Raw genomic sequence first — 24,652 nt, forward strand, 5'->3', positions numbered from 1 at the left:
GGAAATCCTTTATAATGCACGTTTAGTGTTTCCATATGGAATTCTCATAGGACATTTCCCCGCACCACCCTCTTCCCCCCTCCTCCCCTTTTTTTATTTGGATAAGGCAAGAGAAAAGGGACTGTACATTCCAAAGATTCATAGTCATTCCGGATCAAATTCAATGGATTTTGGCAAGAGTTGAAAAACCCAGATGCAGGGCTTCAGCCTCCTGCTGAGCCGTCTCCAGCTGCGAGTGTCTGGTGGAGGCACTTTGTAAAATCATGAAAACCCTATGAAATTCATGAAATATGATATACTGTCGTTGCAGACGAACTTTCCATTGAACTGTCCACGAAGAGAGAATTCGGTTAACTTGCCGAAGAAGGGGGAAGCGGCAAGGCTGGGCCAGGGCTGGGAGGCAGGAGGCCCTATTGAGGAAAGTGCAGAGAAGCCCTGGGAATTCGGAAGAACTGGCAGATTTCTGAGTGTGGGCATGAGCCTCCTTCAGACCCCGGCAGCACCAAGCTTTCTCCGGGTTTGACATTCCCCAGAAAGGGAGGTGGCCACCGTGATTCCTCTCCCCATCAAGGTGCCGAGGTTCCGACTGTGGCCCCTTCCCCTGCCGGGATCATTGTTCCAGAGCACAGCAGACCCCTGCCGTCTCCAGAGGGTAATTACTCTCCAGCCCTTGTTTCAGAGCTGGGGGCCCGAGGGCGGTGGGAGAGAGACTGACTCACTCACCCAAGGCCCAGCATACTGAAAGTTAACTCAGAGCTCCTGAATCCCAGTTTAGTTCTTTCCACCAAAGCATGCCACTTCCGTGGATAAACAAGGCAGAGACCTTCAGTCCATCTGCCCCAGATCAGAGCTGCTGACAACGTGGCTTTTTGCATGAACTCATAGGCCTAGGCTCCCTCCAGCTATGAAACAGTCTATTCTAAAGAAGTTGGACACTCTAAGTTCATTTCCTATTGGACTGTAATTCACATCATAAAACTGTTGCATGTTTATTTTCAAACAGAGCAGGGTGAGGGCTCCCTGGAGGTTCATTGGTTTTGTTTTCTGGAAACCTCCACAGGACATGGCAATTGCAGGAGCTCACATGTATGTGCTGAGTTCACCTTGCAGGAAGCCAAGTGGGGCCTCCTTCCCCACATGTCTTGGCACCCTAGTCTGGACCCCTGGAGTGGAAGGGCACACAGAATGTCTTGGCCCACCTGTCATCCATGCAGTGGTCCCTGAAATAGGAATGTCACACAGTCCCGGCATCTCTTACCTAGCTGCCAGGGACAGTGTCATAATGGAAGAGGATCAGAATAAAAGCTGACTGTGATTGAGTGCTTAGAGTACGCCAAGACACTGTTCCAAGAACTTGGCATGAGTTCAGTGATTCCACTCTAACAACAACCCTACGGTGTAGTGACACAATTACCCCCCTTTTGCAGATGAGAAAACTGAGGCAAACTGCCCAAAGTCTCACAGCCAACTAAGACTGCATAACTGACCTAAGTGACTGAGGCAGTATTTGAATCTCAACAGTCAGGCTCTAGAGCCTGAGCTCTCCCACCACCCACCACCTTCCCCAACCGCCCCCCTGCCCAACGCACCCAAGCACAAACACCTAAACAGCCATGGCAGAGGAGAAGGTCTTACTTCTTCTTCTTCTCACCCCCACTGGAGATATACTTTTTGAAATAAACATTTCACACTTTCTCCTTACCCTTTAGACATGTAAATAGTCCCTCCTCATGGGCGGCAGAAAGTCGTTGATACTATAAACCAGGGCTTCTCAAACTGTAAGGCACGTACACATTCCCTAGCAGTCTTGTTGAAATGCAGATTCTTAGTTGGTCTGTGAAGGAGCCTGAGGTTCCACATCTCTAACAAGCCTGCGGGCACTGCAGCAGTCCACGGAGCACGTTCTGAGTGGCAAGACTGAAGGATATTTACCTGATTGCTTGCCTCCACCAAAACAGGCCCCCATAAGAAGGCAGCTGGAAGGGTCAAAGACATTTCCTCAATTTCTCGGCTGTGGCCCAGGCTAGCCCTCCTGCACCAGTAGAGACACTAGATTCCACTGGGAGTCCTGGGGAAGGTACACAGTCTTTGGGGCTACAAGAAGCCCTGGGATTGAAATCTTTGCAGCAGCTGACACCAGCCAGCTGCCACAGGACCAGAGAGTCCCAGTCTGTCTACGTCCCTGGCAAGTGCTGTCACGCATATATGCTGATCACTGGGGCCAGAAACAGTCGACACCAAGGCCCCTCTTACATCCTGGCGAGAAGGCTGCTGACCAGAAGGAACTGGGCCAGTGTGCCAGTTCCCACCTTCTTGCTGGGGACTTTGGACATTTAACCTTCCTGGTTCCATGTGTCTGACGTGGAAAATGAGAGGATTGCATGAGACCTTTCAATCCGTCCCCTCCTTCCCATCCCAATCTATGAGTCTACAAAAGCCTGTATGGTAAATAAAAATCCAGCCAGCTGTCTGCACATCTAAATGCTCTGTTGTCCTTGTGGCCAGTACTGCACATCAGGATATCAGACAGAACCCATTTCCTTTCCAGTTGGAGGCTGAGCACCATAAACATAGGTCTCACACGAACCCAGCTGCCCTATTCCTGGTCCCCATCTACATCTTGGGAAGCAGATGGAAAAGGCTGATTCCCCCAAATCGCCAAGCAGGCTGCCTGAGCCCCGAGACTGGAAGGCGGGAACCTAGTCCCCAGGGCTCTGCTTCGCAGCCAAAACACACCGTATCGTGTTCCTGCCGGCTCTGAAGACCTGGGGCAGCCAAGAGAAACAGGCATTTAAGAGCAGAAGGGGGCAGCATTTGACCCCTGGCCTCTTTGGTCTGGCTCCCTCTGACCGGGTGAGGCAAAGGGCCTGGAGAGGGACAAGGCAGCCCCATAGACACCCAGCCCCACAGAGCTGGGCTCACATCCCAGGCTCCCCAGATCTGGGTTTCAGACTATCAGGCTTTGTGGCCTTTAATGTTACTAAAACATTATTCTTTATGAGAGCTGGGCACAGAGGACGTGGGCAGTAAAGTGAAGCCATTCCTTTGAGTGACTGTTGTTAATGAATCAGACACTCCCCAGCTCTGTTCTCCAATCCCTGCAAGGGACACCTGGAACCTGTATTATCGATCAACTGAAGATTCAGGGTTCTAGACCAGGGCTTTCCAGAAGAAATATAAAATGAGCCATCAATTTGTATCACATACATAATTTTAAATTTTTAGTTAAAAAAAGTTTTAAAAAATCAACTATCTTAAAATATATTACATTTAAAAAATAAAAAATAACAAGTTTAATTAATTTTAATAATTTCTTTAATTTAGCCTAATCAAACTAGTGTCATTTTGACATGTAATCAACATTAAAAATAATTAATGATATATTTTACATCCTTTTTCTTGTACAAAGTCTTTGAAATTCGGTGTGTATTTTACATTCATGGCATGTCCCCATTTGAACTAGCCATACTTCAAGTGCCCAGGGTCCACATGTGGCTAGCGATGCCTGTACCAAATTGTGCAAATATAGAACAGAAGACACCAGTGGGTACCAAGCCAGTGGTGGCAACAGAAGTTGGCTGGGGGTGAGCCGGGTTTAACGTTCCTATCATCTCCAGCATCACCCCCCAGCCGTCCCCTGGAATGATCACGTTAATAACACTGAAATGCTAAAAATGCTCTTCTTAGATGTGGTGACTAGGCATTTCCTCAATCTTATGCAAAGCACAAACAAAAGGATTTTTGGAAAACTTTGCTATTTTTATTGATTTTCAGTAGTGGACTTAAGTGAAAACAAGAGGCTAGCTATGCACACACAGTGTTAACACCACGGCCTTCGGGACATCTTGCTCCTACGCTCCTTCAGTAAATGTTTTGGGACCATGACCAGTGGAGAGGCATTGGTCAGGGGCAGGGGAGGGGGTTAGTTTCTCAACAAATGAAGTATTGGTGATGTTTCTTTCTTAAAATATGATTTAAATGAGGACCTTGAATACCAGAATAGACCGCATGGGTACAGGGTTGGAAGAGATTCAGGGCCTGAAAGGGTAGAGGGAAGGGCTAATGCATGCAGATGGGTTATTTGCTAGTAGAGGGGACGTTTGAGAAGCCCCACAATATAGACGACTCAAGTACAGGGTACCAGGCTGGGCGACGCAAGGGTGCCAAGTATTAGGAATGGTACTAACTATAGCAATGGGAGTTTTAAGTATAAGACATGTCAGAGAATACTGGACATCAGATACAAGGTTCAAGGTGACTGCGGCATAGGATGGAGGGAAAGCAGAGTGCACAGTTCTCATCCGTTCAGAAAATGGTGTCGCGGTTTTCTCCACTAACCTCACAGCTTGCTCAACAAGCTTTCTTTGGTCCTTATTTTGTTGTGAGGATTGCAAGGTTCTGCATGTCCCTTTCTTGTTCCCTGACACCTTCCTTTCCTTTCTCTCCTGGACCAATTGTTACCTCTGCTGACAGAAGGTGGCAGGACAAAGGGGAGCACCCAAAAATGGTGGCCTCAGGGACACAGGCCCATACAACCCTTGGCACCTTACTAGTCCCTTCCTTATAATAACTAGCCTGATAGACTGAAGGCTGAATCAGATGTCATCTAGTGCTCAATTCTGGAACTCTAGGCAACAAGCCAAGAACCCAACAGTCTAAGTCTTGCTACCAAAGTGAGGCTCCCACACACGGACCTCATGGCACACGGTTACCCTGATTCCATCCTGAGCAATGGTCATGTCCCCCCAGAACAGACTCCGTCCAGGCAACCACCCAACATCCCTCCCCGTGTCACACACACACACACACACACACACACACACACACACACACAAACCCACAGCTTCCTCCCTCTTCTGTGGGACTGTATCTACTCTCCAGAAATGAACACTCCACAGCATAGCCCTTTCCTCTTTCCAAACCCTGCCTAAACTTCTAATCTTCTGTGAAACCTTTCTGTATTAATCCTTAAAATCTGACCACCTCGTTGACTCACGTATCTCAACAGTGTTATCTACTTGTGCAACTAGCTTTTTAAACTATTTCCTTGCATGTGGTGCCTGGGTGGCTCAGTGGGTTAAAAACATCTGCCTTCATCTCAGGTCAGGATCCCATGGTCCTGGGATCGAGCCCCACATTGGGCTTCTTGCTCAGCGGGGAGCCTGCTTCCACCTCGCCCTCTGTTGCTCCCCCTGCTTGTACTCTCTCTCTCTTTCTGTCAAATAAATAAATACAATCTTTTTAAAAAATAATAAAAAAATAAAATATTTCCTTGCATATGAAAATAATAGTATGCTTTACAACCTTTCAGTGTGTTTGCACACTTATTACAGTACCAAGCATGATGTTATGCAAAAAGCAGAGCTCATTAAAAATGAGCTGGAAAAAAAATGATCTCCAAAGAGTCTCCATGTAGAATTAATAATAGTTAACATTTATTTTGCATTTAACAATGTGCCTAGTCCTACAGTAATCACTTTGGATACAATACCTCATTTCATCAATAACCCTCAAAGATAGGTATTACAGATTTTTTTATTAAAAAAAAGGCTGGGAGGTAGTAGATTCTAGAATACAAGGCAGTCTGATCTCAAATGCCACACTTTTGCCCCTGCACAAAACTACTGTCTGTCCATTTACCCATTAACTACGCTGAGACACACAGACATTGAATGAATTACCTGATGTCCCGGGGTGGGGGCCAGAACCAGGTACTGTCCCCACTGAGTGTCACTGCCTCCTTCAAGCTTGGTGGTTGAATTCCCCCTTCCACATGAAAGAGGTCCTATATACAGGAAACAGCAAAGACTTTACAGCCAGGCAAAGCCTCAGTTTCACCTTTTGTAAGAAAGTAGCGCTGGTTACCTAGCCGGGTTGCCGTGAGGGTGAGGCGTGAGGAGGACTCGCACGGGTTTCCTGGCACAGTGCCAATGTGCGGTTAGTGCCAGCTCTGGGCTCCTCTCTCCCTCTGGCCTTCCCCTCCTCCCCCACCCCACACACTCCGCAGCCTCGCAGGCAGCATCTTGTTCAGTTTGCCTGACTTTGTCCTTGGGAGCCAATACCCAACCAAGTGGGCTGCCCCAAGCATACTCATTAAGGAGGTTTTGCCCCCCGACGATCATGAAGACACTGCAGAAACGGGATCTCAGAGCCTGTGCGGCTCATGCTTCATGGAGGCTCTCCCGCTGAGCGGTGCAGTTTCCGTCCAAGAAAAAGACAACCACCCATTGCGGTTGGGAGGAAAGCATCTGCTCCGGAAGCCCCCCCCGCCCCCCACCGTTCACGGGGAACCTGTCTCCCTCCCGTAAACTCTACCTGTGCTCTCCAGTCGCCCTCGCCTGTCTCGCTGTGGTGGCATGAGGCTAAATTAATTAATGTGTGTCAACCATGTGGAAATGTTTGGCTTGCCAAGTGCTCTTGATAGGTTTGAAATACTATCAGAAGCCGTGGAAGTTGGCCCGGCTATCTGGAGCAGAATTGATCTCACCCCCAGGACTCCTGAGGTTGACTTTGGTTAATGGAGGCATGTGCACATAGAGCGGGGTCTTCATTAAAAACACTGTGTATATATTTCAGACCCTTACTGGGGAACAGGATGACAGAATGAAAAGGAAAAGAAAGACATGGCCGTGGGGATTCTCCTGTGATGTGTCGAGCCCAAAGGGAGTTGCTTAGGGGTTGGGCAAGAGAGAGGGGGTGTCTTATAAAGTGAGGCACGTGGGGTTGGGGGTGTGTGGGTGTCCCTGGGAAGCAAGAATCCACCTACGATTATGGGTGCTTGTATCTGTGTGCGCACAGGGAATGGGTGGGCACGTAAGGCCCTTCCCTAGACAGAGTCTGCTTTGCTCTTGCAACTCCACAAGGCTCCTGAAAAAGGAGGCAGGGGGAGAAGCATCCTCACCCAAAGTGGGACAGACAAGGGGCTGGGCTTGGTTCCATCACAGCTGTTGTATCGTCAGGGGTCAACCAGAAAAATGGGACCAGTAGGAGATAATATATAACATATAAAGATATTTATTGCAGGAAACTGACTTATGTGATTATGGGGATTGGCTTGGCAGGTCCAACTCCATGGCGAGCTGGAACTCTGAGGCACGGGGTGAAGCTGCTGTCCGCAGGTAGAATGACTTCTTTTCTTAGGAATGACTTAGGAAAGCTTCAGGTCTGCTCATAGGTAGGCCTTTCAAGTGATTGAGTCGGGTCCACCCAGATCATCTAGGATCATCTAGGATCATGGATCAGCCGATCGATGGTGGACTGTGATCACCTCTACCAAGGACTTGTTTACTGGCACCTCTGTGGGTGCTCGAGGAGCTGGGGACCATAGCTCAGTCACACTGAGCATGAAACTCATGAAGCATGAAACTGCCCAACTCAACCACTCTGTCCTCCCACCACTCAGCCCCCGCCTCCTCTACTATCAGGCCCCCCACCACCTCCAAAAGCCTCCTGCTCTCGTGCAGTTCTCCAGTGTCCTAGTAGCCCAGGAATGGCCCGTGAGCTGACAGCCAAACCCCGTCGAAACCTCAAATGGGTCTCCGAGACAGGCTGCCTGCATGGCTTCTTCCTGTTTGTCATTTCCCCAGCAGGTGCCTGCAATTGCCTCCCACCTGCTCTCCCTGCGTCCAAACCCTCATTGCAAGGAGAGGTATCTCTAAGCTCCATACCTGGTCTCACTCTTTGGGGACTGAGTCTCCTTCAGCAGCTGCCCACAGGGATTCTGTTGAATCACAGGCTCCTCCAAGTGGCATCTAGCCTTTGTCTGCCTCTCTTCCCCTCTGTGCTTCCATGGTTCCTGGAACTGACCACACTGCCCACCTCCACACCAAGGCCCACGTTCTCCTCTGACGTTCCCATGTGTCTTTGCCTCCTCACTGAAGACTGGCTCCCCCGGTGAGGGAAGCTCCCGCTCTGGGCTCCCTCTCCCGCTTCATGGGGATACTCCACTCTGGGACAGAACTACCTGCCTATCCTCAGTCCCTGCCTCAAACTGAGCATCGCACCTCTCTCCCCCCAGCACCCATCCTGACATCTGCAGGGCTCACGATGTGTGTCCTGCAAATGCTGGCTGGGTTCGTGGATGGAAGGCACCGGCATCCCTCCATTCCCAGCACCCCTCCATTCGCTTGACTCCTCACGTTCTTCCTCTGCCTGTAGCTCCTCGGAAACTTACTGGGGTAGGGAGCGGTTTCTTCTCCCTCTCCCTTCCCTGTCTTCCAGTTTGAGAACTGTTTTGAGCCATCACTGTCATGATAAATTATGGTATACAAAGGTTACAGCCTGAGGAATTGGGGCCCGTTTCAGGAACTGAAAAAAAGCACAGGACAGTACCGCCAAGAGGGTGAGGCAGGCAGGGTGAGAAGCGGGGCTGGATGCTGATCTGCGGCTGCAAGGAGCCTCCCAAGGATCCTCAGCAGGGACGGTCCCAAGCACATCTCAGGAGGACTCTCTGTGGGCAACAGGCGGAAGAGCTGGGAGAGCAGCCGCCTGCTGTTTCTGGAATGCATGTCTGAGGCAATGAGGGATGGACCTCGGCAGGGGCCGAAAGAGAAAGCACCAAGATCTGAGGATCCAGATCTGGGATAAAAATAGGAAACCTGCCCGTACAGACAGATGTTCAGACATTTTTAAAGAACAAACTACTTTACAGCCCCAGACTTTCATTCATTCAGCAAATACTGTTTGAACATGAGATCGGTTATAAGCCTAGAGACTTGACGTAAAACAGGGTTCCTACCCTCAAGGGGCTTCATCCAAGTGGGAGGGGAGGATAGGAAATTAATCGGGGATGGGCTTGGGGTTTTTTTTTTTTTTAAGGTTTTATTTATTTGAGAGAGAGCGGTGCACAAGAGACAGAGAGAAAGAGGGCACGCATGAGCAGGAGGGAGGGGCAGAGGAAGAGGAAGAAGCAGACTCCCCGCTGAGCAGGGAGCCCATTGCAGGACAGTCCTAGGACTCTGAGATCATGATCTAAGCCAAGGCAGACACTTAACTGACTGAGCCACCCAGGCGCCCAAATGGGGTTTTTTTAGACTGTCAGGTGGTAATAACGTGCCAAGGAAAGTCACAGGTAAAAGAGGTGGAAAGTCAGTGGGGTGGAGGATGGTGTGTGTGCTACAATTGAGAGGTGTCTGGAGAATGCCTGAGGAGCTGTGACTAAGCAGGAGAGGGTGGTCTACATAGCGTGAGTGGCGTGTGCAAAGGTCCTGGAGCAGGAGTGGGTTTAACATGCTCTAGGTAGGGGAGGAGATAGTGTCAGGGATGGAGCCAGAAGTCAGGTTGTGGAGGCCAAGTGGAGGCAGAAGGACTTTGGCTTGTGTCTACATGAGCTGGGCAGTCTGTGGAGAGGTCTTCAGCAGGGAAGGGACTCATGCTACACAAAGGACTCCTTAGGCTGTACTGACGTGGGCACAGGAGGAAACTGGGACACATACACAAGGAGACATTTGCTGCTCCCTTGGGCTCTGCCATGATGGGTGAAGCTAATAAGAATTGTTCGTGCATTTGGGTGTGGGATATGAGAGAAAGACCACCCCGAGCATCTGGGTGGGTGTCTTGGTCCATTCCGGCTGCTGTAACAAAAACCACTGTTGTTGACTGGCTGGCTCATAAACCGCGAGCATGTATTTCTCACAGTTCTGGAGCCTGGGAAGTCCAAGATCAAGGTGCTCTAGATTCGGTGTCTGGGGAGGACCCACTTCCTGGTTCCCAGACCACTGCCTTTGGCTGTCATCACATGGTGCCGTGGGCAGTGGAGCCCTCTCTGGGGTCTCTTACAAGGGCACTCATCCCCTTTGGGAGGGCTGCTCTCTCATGACCTAATCACCCCCCAAAGACCCCACTCCTAATACCGTCACACTGGGGGGGTGGGTTTCAACATGAGGGTTTGGGGGATGCAAGCGTTCAGTCCATAGCAGTGAGTGACAATCTCTTTTACTGAGACTGGGGAGCCTCCTGGGCTGGTCGTGTCTGAGGAGGTGCAGCCCCTGAGGAGATACCCAGCACATCTAACCTTTTACCCGATGGAACCTGTTTTACTAAGTGGGTCACCTTCCCCCCGGCCGTTGCGGCTCACACATACCGTGGAGACCCGGAGACTCAGAACATCCTCACCACTTTCTGATCAAAATCGGAGTCAGCGGGGACTCGCTGTTCAGTGTGTACTTCCCCACTGTCGGTCATCTCTGTCACTCTCCACCCGTCAGAAGGTGTTACTCAGAGCTTCCTCTTTCCTGTTTGAAATGGTCTCCCTGTGGAGAGATAGACAAAAAGACATCTGAGATGTGGGGGCTTAAGAGGAGTAGGGATGGGGAGGGAGCAGAACCTCTTCACTTCAGGAGGGGTGGGGGGAGTCGATGGACGGCTCCCCATGCCCCATATTTCTCCACGGCTCTCTTGGATGTTCGGTATTGGCAGGGGCATGTTATGACTTGTGGGGACCCTAGGCACTTGGCTTTCATAGGTCCCTTTATCCATAAAAAAATATTAAAAATTGTATTTTATGACTGCATTGGTATTGAGATGAATATAATGCAGGCTGGATTATATGTGGGGTTTTTTTCCTTCTGATTTTAAAAGGAATTAAAGCAATATAGTGGGCCCTTAGAAGTATCATGGGCTCAAGGCCCAGCACGTGCTGTGCCCAGTAGAGAAGTGTCCCTGTGTATAGGAGGGGAAGAGGGTGGGTCTGGAGCAGCAGAGGACATCAGGATACCTGGGCCCTGTCCTCACCCGTGAATAAGAAGCTGTGAGACCTGCGATCAGTGTCCCCGCTTCTCAAGGCCTCTGACTCCTCATCTTTCCAAGGGGAGTGCAGAACTTGACCATCTCTCGGCTTCCTTCTAAGCAAAGACTCCCCAAGATTCTAACTAAAGCGTGCAGACCTCAAGCTCCATTTTCAACTTTCTGGCCCTAGGGGAAGGCTCTTCCCCCGCCCCAAATACAATATTAAACTTGTTTTCCTTTCTGGATCTCCTTCTCTCATCAAAGCATGTGCTGGTGTGTGCAGCCACTGATTTCCAAAAAGCGGCCATAAAACCATAATGAGTATGGAGATACCAACGTGAAATGACAGAGAGAAAGCCATAAACATTCAAATAAATATATAAATATAAACAAGTCTATAAACCAAACCCAGGAGGTATTTTAAACACATAATGTAGCATTTATATCTCTTCTTTGCACAGCAGAACTTTCAAAGGAAATTCATTTAATTCTATTGCTCACACTCCCTAACCCCCATCCAGGAGTAATCGCTAATAACCCGCACAATTACCGCCTCCCTCCTGATGGAGAGTTCATTTCAGAAGCTCGTTCTTGAATTCATTATCATGCTGGAAATGAGCTGAATCACAGCGGATGTGACCACATGACGATCCCTCTGCTTCCTTCCAGTTGGGTTCAGCGAGATGCCTGCCACAGCCCTGGCCCCAGCCCGCTCTGACGACTGCAAAAGTAGTTACCTCTCAACACCTGGCCCAAAGACCCTTGTCAGGAGTTAGGAAGAGGGCAGATCATTCTTGATGGGCTTGATGGGAGTAGGGAGCCCCTCCACCTCCACCACAGGCATGACTGTGGCCCTCTCTCTCCAGAGACTCAGTGTATGCACAAGGTTCCCTCCCATTAGCCATCAGACTGCCTCACCATGCCCCAGCCAGCATGGGGAGTTGAGCTGGGTGTCCCCTCTTCCCGCAAGCCCTCCACCCCAGCTCACTGTGAATGGATGACCCCCGCCACCCCAAAGGACTGCAACCTCTGGGCCAGTTTTCGCTCGGTACCAGGAAGGGGCTAGGATGCTGTGGCGTGTGTCACGTAACCCCTCCCCTCCCCACACCTGTGCACACCTGAGCACAGAGGGTAGAGAAGTCCCCAGGTGAGGGGCCAGGAGGGAGAGGCCCTGGGCACCGAAAAACAGTTGATAACAGGAGAGGCAGCAGGAGGCAAGACTGACTGTAAGTCAAGGATCCAAGCCTCCCCTGCTCATGGTCCACCATCCTATCAAACTTCACTTACAAAACACAAATATAAGGTTTTTGAACAGCTGGACATATTTGAATTATTAAGAATTTCAAGATGGTGATTCTATAGCATCAAACCCCAAGCCTGGGGCCCTTTTAAGCACAAGACTTAAGTCACATGCCCATAAAGCCAACTCTGGGTAGATGGTAGCACCGTCCTAATCTTACAGGCAGGAGAACTATAATTAGCTTAAAGTCATGGTGCCAGGGTGTAGAGGAAAACTAAGCCTCACACTCCCTAATCTGGCTCCAGAGCCTCGTTCTTTACCTTTTCCCTATGCTGTCCTTCATTCCCCCAAACCCGGCTGCCACCCCTCAGCGTGATCAGCACAGTACCACATGGCCTGGTAGAAAAGGCAAAAGAGAATGTGTGCCCCAACCTGCACCATCGTGCTGACTCATGCTAACTGGCTGTGTGGCTTTGGCCAAGTCACTCAGCCTCTCTGAGCTTTAGGCCAATCTGCCACATGGAGGTACTATGAAGAAACAATTCGGAGTGATACGGGTACATCTACAGAGAAGCACAAGTGCCACCTAATATATAACAGACAGGTGGGGGGGACGCTTGAGTGGCTCAGCCAGTTGAGTGTCTGCCTTCAGCTCAGGTCGTGGTCCCAGGGTCCGGGGATCAAGCCCCTCATTGGTCTCCTTGCTCCATGGGGAGCCTGCTTCTCCCTCTGCCTGCCACTGCCCCTGCTTGTGCTCGCTTTCTCTCACTCTCTCTCTGACAAATAAATAAATAAAAATATTTAAAATAAATAAATAAAATCAGAGACCAAGTAGGAGAGCCTGACCAGAACTGGAGCTCTCAACAATCTCCTTCTTCCCCGGCTTTTCTCCACCCCTCTGTAGGCAACTGACCCTGACCCTGAATGTCCAGGGAGGACTGTGTATGTGTTTTGTAATGAAACTACTCTGTGGCCACACAGTAAGAAAGGGACAAGGCTGCACCAGTTCGCCATTCAGGTTTCTAAAAGATGTCATATTTTCATCATCTTAATTACAATGGAGTTTTTTCTGATATGTGTATAGTCCACGGGGTTAGCTGTGTCCATTAGTGATCCAGGACTCCCCGTGCCCAGCCTGACATCTGCACCGCTGAGCAAATGTTTGCTGAATGAAGTCATCAAGAGTCTGCATGACAGGGCACCTGGGTAGCTCAGTTAGTTTAGCTTCTGACCCTTGGTTTCTAGGTCATGATCTCAGAGTCAGGAGATCGAGCCCTGCCTGGGGCGGTCGGTAGGGAGCCTGCTTCCCCTATCCCTCCATTCCTACTCATGCTCTCTCTCTGTCTCAAATAAATGCATAAATCTTAAAAAAAAAAAAAAAAAAGTCTGCATGTCTTTCCTCAACTGAGCTCATCAGATAAGCATTGACTTAAGGGACCCAAATCTATAGTAAGGTGAGAAAAAGCCTTGCTGACCCTCAATTTTTAGGTCTCTTCTGTTGAACTAGAATGACACGTGACAAGCTCAGGAGTTTTCCTTCTGTCTTAGAGAAGTTTCTGTTTGGGCAAGACTGGTTGGAAGATCGAACAGTCAGAGCCTTTGCGTTGGCTGCGGCGATAAATTTGGCCGACTGGGGGTATGCGTGGCTGATGTGCTGTGGGTGATGCCCAACGGCTCCTATCTCTCGGGGACCCAAGGCCCACACCAGGAGCCTGGATCACTGCCCACAGCAAGCCAGACACATCCAGGAGTTTGCCAGAATGTCAGCTCTCAACTTCAGCCAAGACAGTTATTTCAGGAACTGTCAAAAGGCCATTGATGATAGGATGGTCCGTGGTTGTTAGGAACTCGTGTAAAGTGCTCAGCACAGTGCCTGGTACACAGCAAGAGTCTGACTAAACGTTGGTCCCTGACGAATGTCATCTCTCTTGGGGAGGCTTCGTGAGTGGTGGGATTTGTCACTTTTTCCTTGAGGGCACTGGAGACTCTTGGCCCCAGAGAGGGACAGTAGGAGAGTCGAACCCTCCAATGCAGGGAGGGCGACAGTAGAAGAAGGAGTTTGAGGCAGGGCAGGGCGGCAGGAGCACAAATTATGGAAAACTGAAAACCCTTTTTACCCACGGCTCTGCTTCTCCATGGTCTGGCTCTGGAAACACCAGGAACAGAGTTAGTATAAGGTCTCTGGTGTAATAGGAAAAGTGTATCTACCCAGAATCACCCCTGCTGCCTGCACCTTCCCCGGAGACCTTGAAGCTGTCATGGGCACATAAGTAGGTCTTTCCCGAACAAACGCGGGTTCTTACAAGAGATCAGAAGACATAAACCATCACTCAGGTTCTTTCAAAGAAGTCTTCTCTTGGATCACTTTTTATTTCTGGAGGCCAAACGTCTTGCACTTCCTCGTTGTAAAATGCAGACGCTCGAGTGCTTTCTCCAGAGCAAAAATCGGTTGACACTCCCCGTTGATGGATTCAAACATTTTGACTGAACTCATTCAAATTCTCGTCAGTTTAGTCAATTGATGTCATATCAAATATCTGTCAGCACAACCAGCCAAGTCGATTAGACACCTGGTCTTTTTAGTCAGCTAAACTTGTTATTTCTGAAAACAACAACAACAAAAAATCAAGATAAAAGTAACCTATCAATTTAGTTAGCGACGGACTAATAACTTCCATCAAAAAAATACATTTTTGTCGAACTACTTTGATTTTTTTTTTCCCACTGTATCTACTAAATGAATCAGTCGTGCGTGGGGTGGGAGGATATTGATCAGATGTGCCGCTTGCTGAACAAGCAGGGAGGTGAACATCAGAAATGAAATCATCAAAAAGATTCCCTCAAATTGGCCACTACTCAGTCATCCACAATAACAATGAGAAACAGGGTCCCGCAAGATGGTTGACAGGTAGTCCCTAATCACAACAATTTGGTGCACTGATGAACATTTTTTCTGTTCTTTCTAGAAATTCATCTTCCCATCTCGTTTGCCCGTAATTGATAAGGAAATGGGTGTGACTGCCCAGAGAGTGCTGATTTGTGTCCCCAGTTGCCTGTCAGGCACTAACAAGCTGGTGGCCCATTCACTGAAAAACGAAAGTTAATTGTATTTATTTGAGGTTCCCTTGAGTATTATATTATACTGAATTAATTCTAAAAAATATGATGCCTTCCCAAGTCTAGAGGGTTATGATAAATTCAGTGTTTGACGCGGTCTGTATTAGACCTGAACTAAAGAGTTAAAATCCATTTCTTTGTTTAAACTGAAACCGTTCAACCTGGCCTTTGGCACCATCCTTCTCTACCTTTACCCCTCTCTCAAGTCTCACCCTTTCCCAGCTCCCCACCACCTTACACCCCCTCCCCAGGATGCCTGGAGCCTTGATACTGTTCCAGAGCTCTCCCTGCAGGGGAGTCATTCCATAGATCAAGTCACACGAAGGGATCTTGGACTCACTGTGCTAAATCTTTCCAAGGGTGCTTGTTCTTGAAAAGTGGATACCTGAAGAGGTCTGTGTTTAGTTCAAAGGAGTGAATCACTAATGGTATAATTTCAGATGCCAGGTAACTGGAGAGAGTCCAAGTATCAGCAGACATGGTTTTAACAAAGCCAAGTATTGTGAAGAGCCATCTTGCCTGGAGAATCAGAACACATTCACTCTCAAGTGTATTCATGCAGAATTAAGTGGCCCACTTTTGCCCGATTCAAATTTTTCACTGGTCAGATTTTCTCCTGGTCATAGACATTTCTGCAACAGGAATAAGCTGATTATTTATTGCTAGTCACTCACTACCTACAATTCACTTTTCCAATTTTCCGTGTTGCCTGCACCGTGCCACTTTGTCAGTCCCTGCCGCTTATTGACTGTGTTCTGATGGCTGAGGTAAACAAATTACTTCAAGAATGACTGGAGCAAAAAGGGCATCACTCCTGGCTTCTAATGATGGAACTGGTGTGGAATCCAATTGGTCCTAATGTCAGGAGACAATTCACCATCACGACGGTGGAGTTTGCCATAACACATCCTATCGGTGACAAAATTGTGTACGTATCTAATAGTGACTGTTTTTTATTCTCAGTAAATATCAGATAATATTAGATCAAATGATTTTGCAGATAAAATACTCCCAAATTTCGAAGTCTCCTCCTTTAAAACCCGCTGAAAATATACAGCGCAGTAACAAGCCTGCTTTATAAATGCATTAAAAGCATCAATAACCAGGAAGTTCACATTCTTGCTTTAGGCCAGAGGACATTTGTAAGATCTAGGGCAAGTTCTTGCACCATCTAGACCCAAATCCATGCTTAGCTCGGGGGGCTTCAAATTTCTTTATTGTGCAGTTCTACCAGAAAAAATACTTTTAAGTAGGTACCCCAGTACATTTAATTACAAATTACATTTATGTACTTACATCAGCCAGTATGTCAAGGCACAATACACAGAGGGTCATCTTTAATGACAGTAAATGTAAATCCTTTTTAAAGTAGACTTCATAATTTTGACATTTTGGGGGCCTAGTTCTTGTCGTGGCTAATTCGATGGTCATTGCCTTTACTTTCTTTTTTTTAAGATTTTATTTATTTATTTGACAGAGATCACAAGGAGGCAGAGAGGCAGGCAGAGTGAGAGAGGAGGAAGCAGGCTTCCCGCTGAGCAGAGAGCCCAATGTGGGGCTCGATCCCAGGACCCTGGGATCATGACCTGAGCCGAAGGCAGAGGCTTTAACCCACTGAGCCACCCAGGCGCCCCTGCCTTTACTTTGTAATGTGGCTGCAAGAATCAGAACATAAGCACAACTGAGGAAGCATCGCCCCAGCACCCTCCTGTGACTTATTTGGGCTTTTTTAGTCAATCTTTCTTTATATTCCAAGGTTTCTTTGTAAGGATCTTGTTAATCCAGGTGTCTATTTCGTGTATATCCTTTTTTACCATGGGAATCTGCTCTATTCCAAAGTGATAATAATACTAGTAACCAATAAAAAGCACATATTCAGAAAGTTTAACCCCAGAGGCTGCACAGGCCGCCACCAACCTCCTGACCTTTGCCACACTGACCTTCACCCAAAGGACACAAGATCCATATGTGGCACATGACAGCTTGCAAAGGGAGCTGAACCAGGATGCCTTAAGTTTATCTCAATTTTTAAATAAAAATATACATAGAAGTCTAGTATTTTCTATCCACACCCCAGTGGACTGAGTGTCTGACATATTCCTCAGGATGAATGTCTCACTTTGGGAAACACTGGTTCTAGTTCACCTTAAAATACAGCATCTTTCATACAAATGGCTAGCAGACTCATGAAAAGATGCTCATCATCACTAGCCATCAGGGAGATTCAAATCAAAACCACATTGAGATACCACCTTGTACCAGTCAGAATGGCCAAAATTAACAAGACAGTAAATAATAAGTGTTGGAGAGGATGTGGAGAAAGGAGAGGCCTCTTACACTCTTGGAGGGAATGCAAGTTGGTGCAGCCACTTTGGAAAACAGTGTGGAGATTCCTTAAGAAATTTAAAGTAGAGCTTCCCTATGACCCTTCAGTTGCACTGCTGGGTATTTACCCCAAAGATACAGAGGTAGTGAAAAGAAGGCCTATCTGTACCCCAATGTTCATAGCAGCAATGGCCACACTCACCAAACTGGGGAAAGAGCCAAGATGCCCTTCAACAGACGAATGGATAAAGATATGGTCCATATATTCAATGGAGTATTATGCCTCCATCAGAAAGGGTGAATACCCAACTTTTGTATCAACACGGACAGGATTGGAGATTATGCTGAGTGAAATAAGTCAAGCAGAGAGAGTCAGTTATCATATGGTTTCACTTACTTGTGGAGCATAAGGAATAACACGAAGGAGATTGGGAGAGGGAGAGAAGTGAGTTGGGGGAAATTGGAGGAGGAGATGAACCATGAGAGACTGTGGACTCTGAGAAACAAACAGTGTTTTGGAGGGGAGGGGAGTGGAGAGTTGGGTGAGCCTGGTGGTGGGTATTATGGAGGTGCACGTATTGCATGGAGCACTGGGTGTGGTGCAAAAACAGTGAATTTGGGGACACTGGAAAAAATTAAATTAAGAAAAAAAAACAGCATCTTCTAGAGCGTAGGGTGGAGAGGTCCACTGAGACCAAGTCGGATTTGATGTCCTGCCTAGCAGTTTGGGCATCCTGGGAGCACTGGGAAGCATTAAAGAGTCTTTTGAAGAAGGGACAATATGACCTGATTTGCATTCTTGCAAGATTATTCTGAACGCGTTAAGGAGAATGGGTCGTGGGGCATACACAGGAGGGTACACAGGAGGTACAGCAGGAGAAAGGATAATGGTCTGAATTAAAGCTGCAGCCTCTAAAATGGAGAAAGGTGGGCAGATTCACAAAATAGTAAAGTTTCAGTTATTCATTAAACTTGCGCAAGGTTAAACAGCTGGTAGGCAGCAGAGCTAAGTTTAGACCCCAGGTCTCCTCACTCCCAATACAGTGATTTTTCTTCTGATTTGCCATGTCAGGGAACACCTGGTCCCTCCGTTTTATCCTCCCCCAGGGAGATAGGTGATCAAGAGCTGAGCCCAGACAGCAGCACACGGTTTCCAGCAGGGCGATGAAGGAAGGCAACTGGAGAGGAAAAGCACTGCCTTCTCCAAATGTATTTGTCTTTGCAGGACCCATGAGGGGGCTCCATGAGACTCTGAGATCCCACACTTTCCATGACAGCAAAGAGAAACTCCAAGTGACTATTCATTCAAGGCCAGGCCTTAACTAAACCCATAGCCCATCCTGCTGAAGGGTAGAACTAATAGGGAGGTACCAACTTGGGGGAAAGAGAAACAGACTCTTCTAATCATTCCTGCTTGGAAGCCCTCATCTCTTCTTCTGGACCATTTAAAATCTTTCTTCCTTTAAGCTAAAACATTAGCTCCTCCAAAAATTCCTTCCAAATTACCCCTGCCCTCCTATCCCCTGCCGCAATCTCCCTTTTTTTTTTAATTTAATTTTATTTCTTTTTCAGTGTTCCAAGTTTCATTGTTTATGCACCACACCCTGTGCTCCATGCAATTCTTGCCCTCCTTAATCTCCTTTCTTATGGCATCTCTTGCTCAGGGTTTAGTACAGAAAGCAGAAGCCACTACAGGTATTTTAAGGAGAAGGGGATTTAATACAGGAATTTAAGGGCTCACGAAATTTGAGGCAGAGTTAGAGGAGTGAGCTTTCTAGGTTGGGACAGAAATGACTCCTGAAACACTACAAAACTGATCTACCATAGGAACTACCACTTCCAAGGCCACAACTGAAACTACTGAGTTCAAGAACCCACCACGATATTCCAGGAATCGGGAAGCCAGAATCATGAGGTCACTACAGCTCCCACCCCTAAAAATCCCACAATGCTGGTGGCTAAGCATTGAGGGGCAGAAAACATCATCTGTCTGTGACCTTGCTTCCACAAAAGAACAGCTGAAAGATCAGGACTTCTGTTTCACTTGTACCTTCTAGATTTTGCCTACATGCCTTTAATTGACAATGCCTGATTTTATTCTAAAACCTTAGCTGCAAAGGAAGCTGAGAAATTTGATTTTTAACTTTCTAGCCTCTTGAGCATAGTATGCTACCCTAGAAGGATTGAGCAAGCCATGCTATGGGTTCCAGCATGGAACCTCCCAAATAATACATCCTATGGTGTTTTTACATGTCTAACCAGCCCTCAGCCCCGGAGGTCATGTCTTTCACATCCTTTAAGGCCACAAGACTTGCAGATGAGAAGTCCTTGCTAAGGGCAGCCAAGTAATCTAATGATGAAACACACTCACTGTTTCAGTACTTTCTTACTTTGCTTTCTGATTCTGTTCTCGCCTTTAAATGTTGTCTCTGCATTAAACCTCCTTGAAGGTAATGCTAGTTGGTACTTCTCAGGTGTATCCCTGCACAGTGAACCAGAGGGCAAGGTATATACATTTCTCAATTAGTGGGTGATTGTTTTATTGCTGACGCCAAGCCGATTTTCCTTCCCAAGAGACATTTCTGCCCCATGATGCTCAATCATTAAGAACCCGATTTCCTGCAAAAGTATGAGGCCAGCAGATCTTTCTTATACAAACTGTCACCTCATTTTGGCAGCAGGGTACCTCCAAACAGGTAAGGAGATGCCCGCTACTCTATTCTACATGGTCGCTATGGAGATTAGGTAAGATAACACAGGTAACGGTACCTACCACATAGTAGGTGATCAGTAAATGTCCATTCCTTCCTTCTCCCCAAGAGCTTTTTCCTCCATAAAAAATAACGCCTTTCGGTGTTTGGGGGCCCAAGCTAAGAGACTAGCTAATTAGATCCTTGAAGAGGTATTAATGGCTAATGTATTAGTTATCTACCGATGTGTAACTAATTGCCCAAAACTTACCAACTTAAAACAGCAGCACAAATGTCTTTGGCCAGGAATCTGGGAGTAGCACAGCTGGATGGTTGTGTCTTAGGGTCTCTACTGAGACGGGACTCAATCAAGGGGCTCCTGTAGTCTGAAGGCTTCAGCAGAGCTGGAAGATCTGCTCTCAAGGTGACTCTGTTGGGCAGCTAGCTTGCTGATGGTGCTTGTTGCCAGGAGGTCTCGGTTGCTCTCCACAAGGAGCTCCTAAGGCTGCTGGAGTGTCCTCATGACATGGCAGCACCTGCCCCAGCTCCAGTGACCCAGGAGCACCAGGCTCAAGTGGCCATGGCTTTCACAACCCAGTCTCAGAAGCCACAGAGCCTCATGGCTGTGAGGTCTGGCCAGTTTCACAGGTCAGCTCTGTGAGCAGGGGGACGCAAGGGCCACCAAGGGCCACTGTGGCAGCTGGCTGCCACAGGTCTTCATAATGGCCTAATCCCATACATGAGCTCTTTCGTGTAATGTCACTCTGATTTGGAAAGGACTTGGAATGTCTCAATGCAACTTTGTGAGATATCCTTGGAGATACTTTAATCATTGTCAAGATTTTAGTTCTGGCGCGCACTCATTAGACACTCAGGAAATACGTGACGAATGAATACCTTTGTCCTTTAAGCAACATACAGGCATTCCCCAAAATGGAGCAGCTCGAGAGGGAAAGCATCTAGGAGGCTTCCTTGTGAATGTACATGTATATGACTTATGTATTATGTGTGTGTCTCATAAAATGTCACCCACAATAAGAACTTGGGATTGTATAAACCATAATAAAAGAATTAGTGATAATCAATGAATTCCTTTTTATGAAGAGGAATAAAAATATATATAAATATACATATACATAAAATATATACAAATATATATACATATATGTGTACCCTACATAAAATATGTATAAGTATATATATATACTCTACTTAAGAATGAATATATATATATTCTTTTTTCAATAGATAGGGATAGAAATATCTAACAACTAAGAGTTGCAACTAAAGAATAGAATGAAATGGTATAAACCTTGGCAAAGCAAAAATAATAATAGTAATAAAATTAGTAAAAATTGGGGCACCTGGGTGGCTCAGTGGGTTGAGACTCTGCCTTTGGCTCAGGTCATGATCCCAGGGTCCTGGGATCCAGCCCCGCATCGGGCTCTCTGCTCAGCAAGGAGTCTGCTTCCCCTCTCTCTCTGCCTGCCTCTCTTCCTGCTTGTGATCTCTCGCTCTCTCTCTCTGTCAAATAAGTAAATAAATAATCTTTTAAAAAATTAGTAAAAATTGACAAAAACATAAGAAAACCAATTTTCTTATTTTTCTAGTAAGATGGCAGTTGAGTACTACCTAAATATGAAACCTGGGGGGTTTTTTGAAAGATACTAAGTTCTTAATTTTTTTAATGGTTTTCCTGTTTTCTTAGCCTTAAAAGGTTATAAAAACTAAAAATATTTCCTGTGATGACTAACATTTATCTGAAATTTGGCACTTTCTCTGGCTTCACTTTAATTCATTTTTCTTTTGTTTAAGTCACACCAAATTAAATATGATACTTACCATTAAAAAACAATAGCTCAAAAGCAAAAAAACAACAAAAACAAATAGCTCGTAAGGCATGATCCTATTACTAGAAAATAATTTTGTCTGTTTTCTCTTTGCTGCTTGGGAATACGAGCAGAGAGGTGTCTGGAAGGACAGCATTCCGATGTCTGTAATGGCCATTTCTGCATTTGGGACGGGCCAGGAAGCCTCTATATTCTTCCTGTGCTCTTCCATAGTTGAAATTTTCACGGCAATTATACATGACTTTATAAACATGACAGTGAAGGGCTTAAAATAAAAAGAATATAATTATTGGGTGGTGATATTGTCATCTCATCTCATTTTAAGACATTTCCCCAAAATGTTTATGTCTTAGCACCTCAGAAGCTCCTGAAGATGTTAGAAATGGGTCATCAGTTTTGAGAGGCATACTCTACCTGCCTTTTGTCCTGGCGGGGTAGGGTGTAGAATTATTGCAGCCAAGACAATGGGGTTGGATCCCCAGATCAGCCATTTGTCTTATTCCTGATCTCTGATCCCCATCCTCACCCCTAACCAGGACTGAACCCCATCTAGAGGCAAAACACTGCAAGTCCGGGAGTCCTGGTGGAAACCTACCTCTTATTCACAGTCGTATCAGCTCTGGGCATGAGGGACTAAGGAGCATCACCACAAAGAAAATACAATCATTAAGTGGAAGGACAGGCCCTAGAAGAAGAGGGATGTGCCTATAAACGCTGAAAAACAGAAACAGGACACACAACTCCTTCACATTCAATTCAAAGATCTCTTAAAAATTTACCTTAGGAAAATGATATTAAAAATCTTGCTACCAACAGGCGAGTTTTTGGTTTTCATGACTTCTTTCATCCTTGGCCTACCAGGTTTCCTCACTGAGCATTTGGTGGGGGGGGACTATATGACCCTTGTCATATAGGCTTGTCCTATGTATCGCAGCATGTTTAGTCTCCCCAGCCTTCACTCAGTAAATAGTAGTGGTACCCCTCAGCCACTGAGACAACCAAAAGATGCTCCCCTCATTTCCACCTTCATTCCCTACCCGCCCCTGCAGTGGGAACCAGGGTGATCCCATCCCTGGACACTCACAGTGTGCCTTTTTGTTTCCATGAGGACAAGAAGAGCTTTTGCTTGCTCACTGTTGAATGTCTAGTGACTGGCACATAGTAGGTACTCAACAAACACATTTGACTGAATGCGCAATATTCGCATTATTTGTGTTTTAGGAAGGTCAACATTTCTAAGTATTTACATCAGCAAATCCACTCTCGTTAAATTCCTGGTAGTTGGAGACTTTCGAGCTTATGAACAGCCCCAGAAAAACCTGGAGGGCGTAGGCAGAAAATGACGTTTGTTGACACCTACGGCACGTGGGGGTGGTGGGCTGCTCAGCCCTCTTCGTGTTGCCTTATGAGGTAGTAACCACCATCTGGCCTCCCAGATGGGAAAGGACTCCGTGCCCCACATGGCGCCATGGTAGGTGGTGGGGCTAGAATTTGGGTGGACTCCCCAGGCCGTGCTCTTTTGGTTCCACTCATTGTGACCATCCCAGTGGGGTTTGCTCATTCACACTCACCTTCCTTTCAGATGCTCGCGAGAAAACACATCTTCAGAGATTTCACAACAAACTCCATTTCTTTTCCAGTGATGTCCAGACAGATTCCATCTCTGCAGAGTCCTGGCTGCTTAAATACAGCCAACTTATCTCTCCCATTACCTCAGCCAAGCGGCAGGGGTCAGAGGACAAGCTTCTTGGCAAATGTCTTCTACCACTTGCAAAATGCCTACATTCTTTAACCGTCAACGGGTATAACCCCAAGTGGCTTCTTCAGGGTTCTGAGGAAAGCTCATTTGGTAAATCTGGTTAGGCATGAAGGAGAAGAAAGGGTGAGATGAAGCTGGAATTAAGTCCCCGTTTCCACGCCAGCCTCCCTCTGGTTCTCCTTCTTAAGGAGCTGTTCCAGGGGCTGGCTATCTCCGAGCCCAGATGACGTGCCAGGAGCCACGCACAGGGCAGTATAATGGATCGCCTCGCTTCCTCTTCTCCGGGAAGGCTGTTGCTCCATCCTTTGCAGGATTCATGCAAGGAGGGAGGAGGAGGGAGCGGCCTTGTCAGAGAGTCTGGCAGCTAGAAGGCTGTGGCCCCTTCGGAGCAGGGACAAAAGGCTCAGGAGCTCCCATCTGTCTCCCCAGCCCCCCTCCTCTCCAGCTCCATTCCTTCTCAGCACACCCTTTCCAGCCAGCATTTCAGTCCTCCTACTGTGCTGTGACTCCGCATTTTCTCTCCTCTCCTCTTTCCTCCTGTTCTCTCCCCTTCTCCGCCACTTGTCTTGTGTCTAGCTGTAGTTCCCTGTCCTCCACTTGTTCCTTTCTCCCAATCCCAGCTGTGTTCCTCTTCTCACTACCTCCATGGGATGTCCCCTTCCAGGCCAGGTGGGGCTCTCTCTATTCTGTCTTCTTTGATACGGCACAAACTCACTGTTTGATTACGGATGTTCTTACTAGTGCCCTTCCTCCCTGCAGCCCCCAGTCCCCACCCGAGCGTTCCCACTGGAGTTCACAGCAGGGCTGCATGACCTGTCGTAGCTAAAGCCTCCTAACCTTGACTCGCCCCAGCATAGGTCCATGCTTCTGTCCTCTTTGGGGCCATTCACAGCCATGACCCATCTGTGTTTCCTTTTTATGGTCTTGTAGGAATTTATAAGGCAAA

The 24,652-nt window shown here is 47.2% G+C and overlaps 1 long non-coding RNA gene across 2 annotated transcripts; it reads right to left on the bottom strand.

Annotated features, from left to right (window-relative positions):
• Positions 1 to 1,627: 1,627 nt before the first annotated feature.
• Positions 1,628 to 23,966, bottom strand: LOC123954418. Of its 2 annotated transcripts, none has more exons than XR_006821078.1 (5): positions 23,519 to 23,966; positions 14,269 to 14,567; positions 10,082 to 10,250; positions 5,682 to 5,785; positions 1,628 to 1,976 (listed from the first exon to the last, which is right to left on the bottom strand). It is a non-coding gene; the product is annotated as an uncharacterized LOC123954418 (long non-coding RNA). The 2 variants fall into 2 exon arrangements; XR_006821077.1 differs by lacking the exon at positions 23,519 to 23,966 and adding an exon at positions 15,423 to 15,709.
• Positions 23,967 to 24,652: the final 686 nt, after the last annotated feature.

This window comes from Meles meles, chromosome 12 (assembly GCF_922984935.1).
Source record: "Meles meles chromosome 12, mMelMel3.1 paternal haplotype, whole genome shotgun sequence".
Taxonomy (NCBI): domain Eukaryota; kingdom Metazoa; phylum Chordata; class Mammalia; order Carnivora; family Mustelidae; genus Meles; species Meles meles.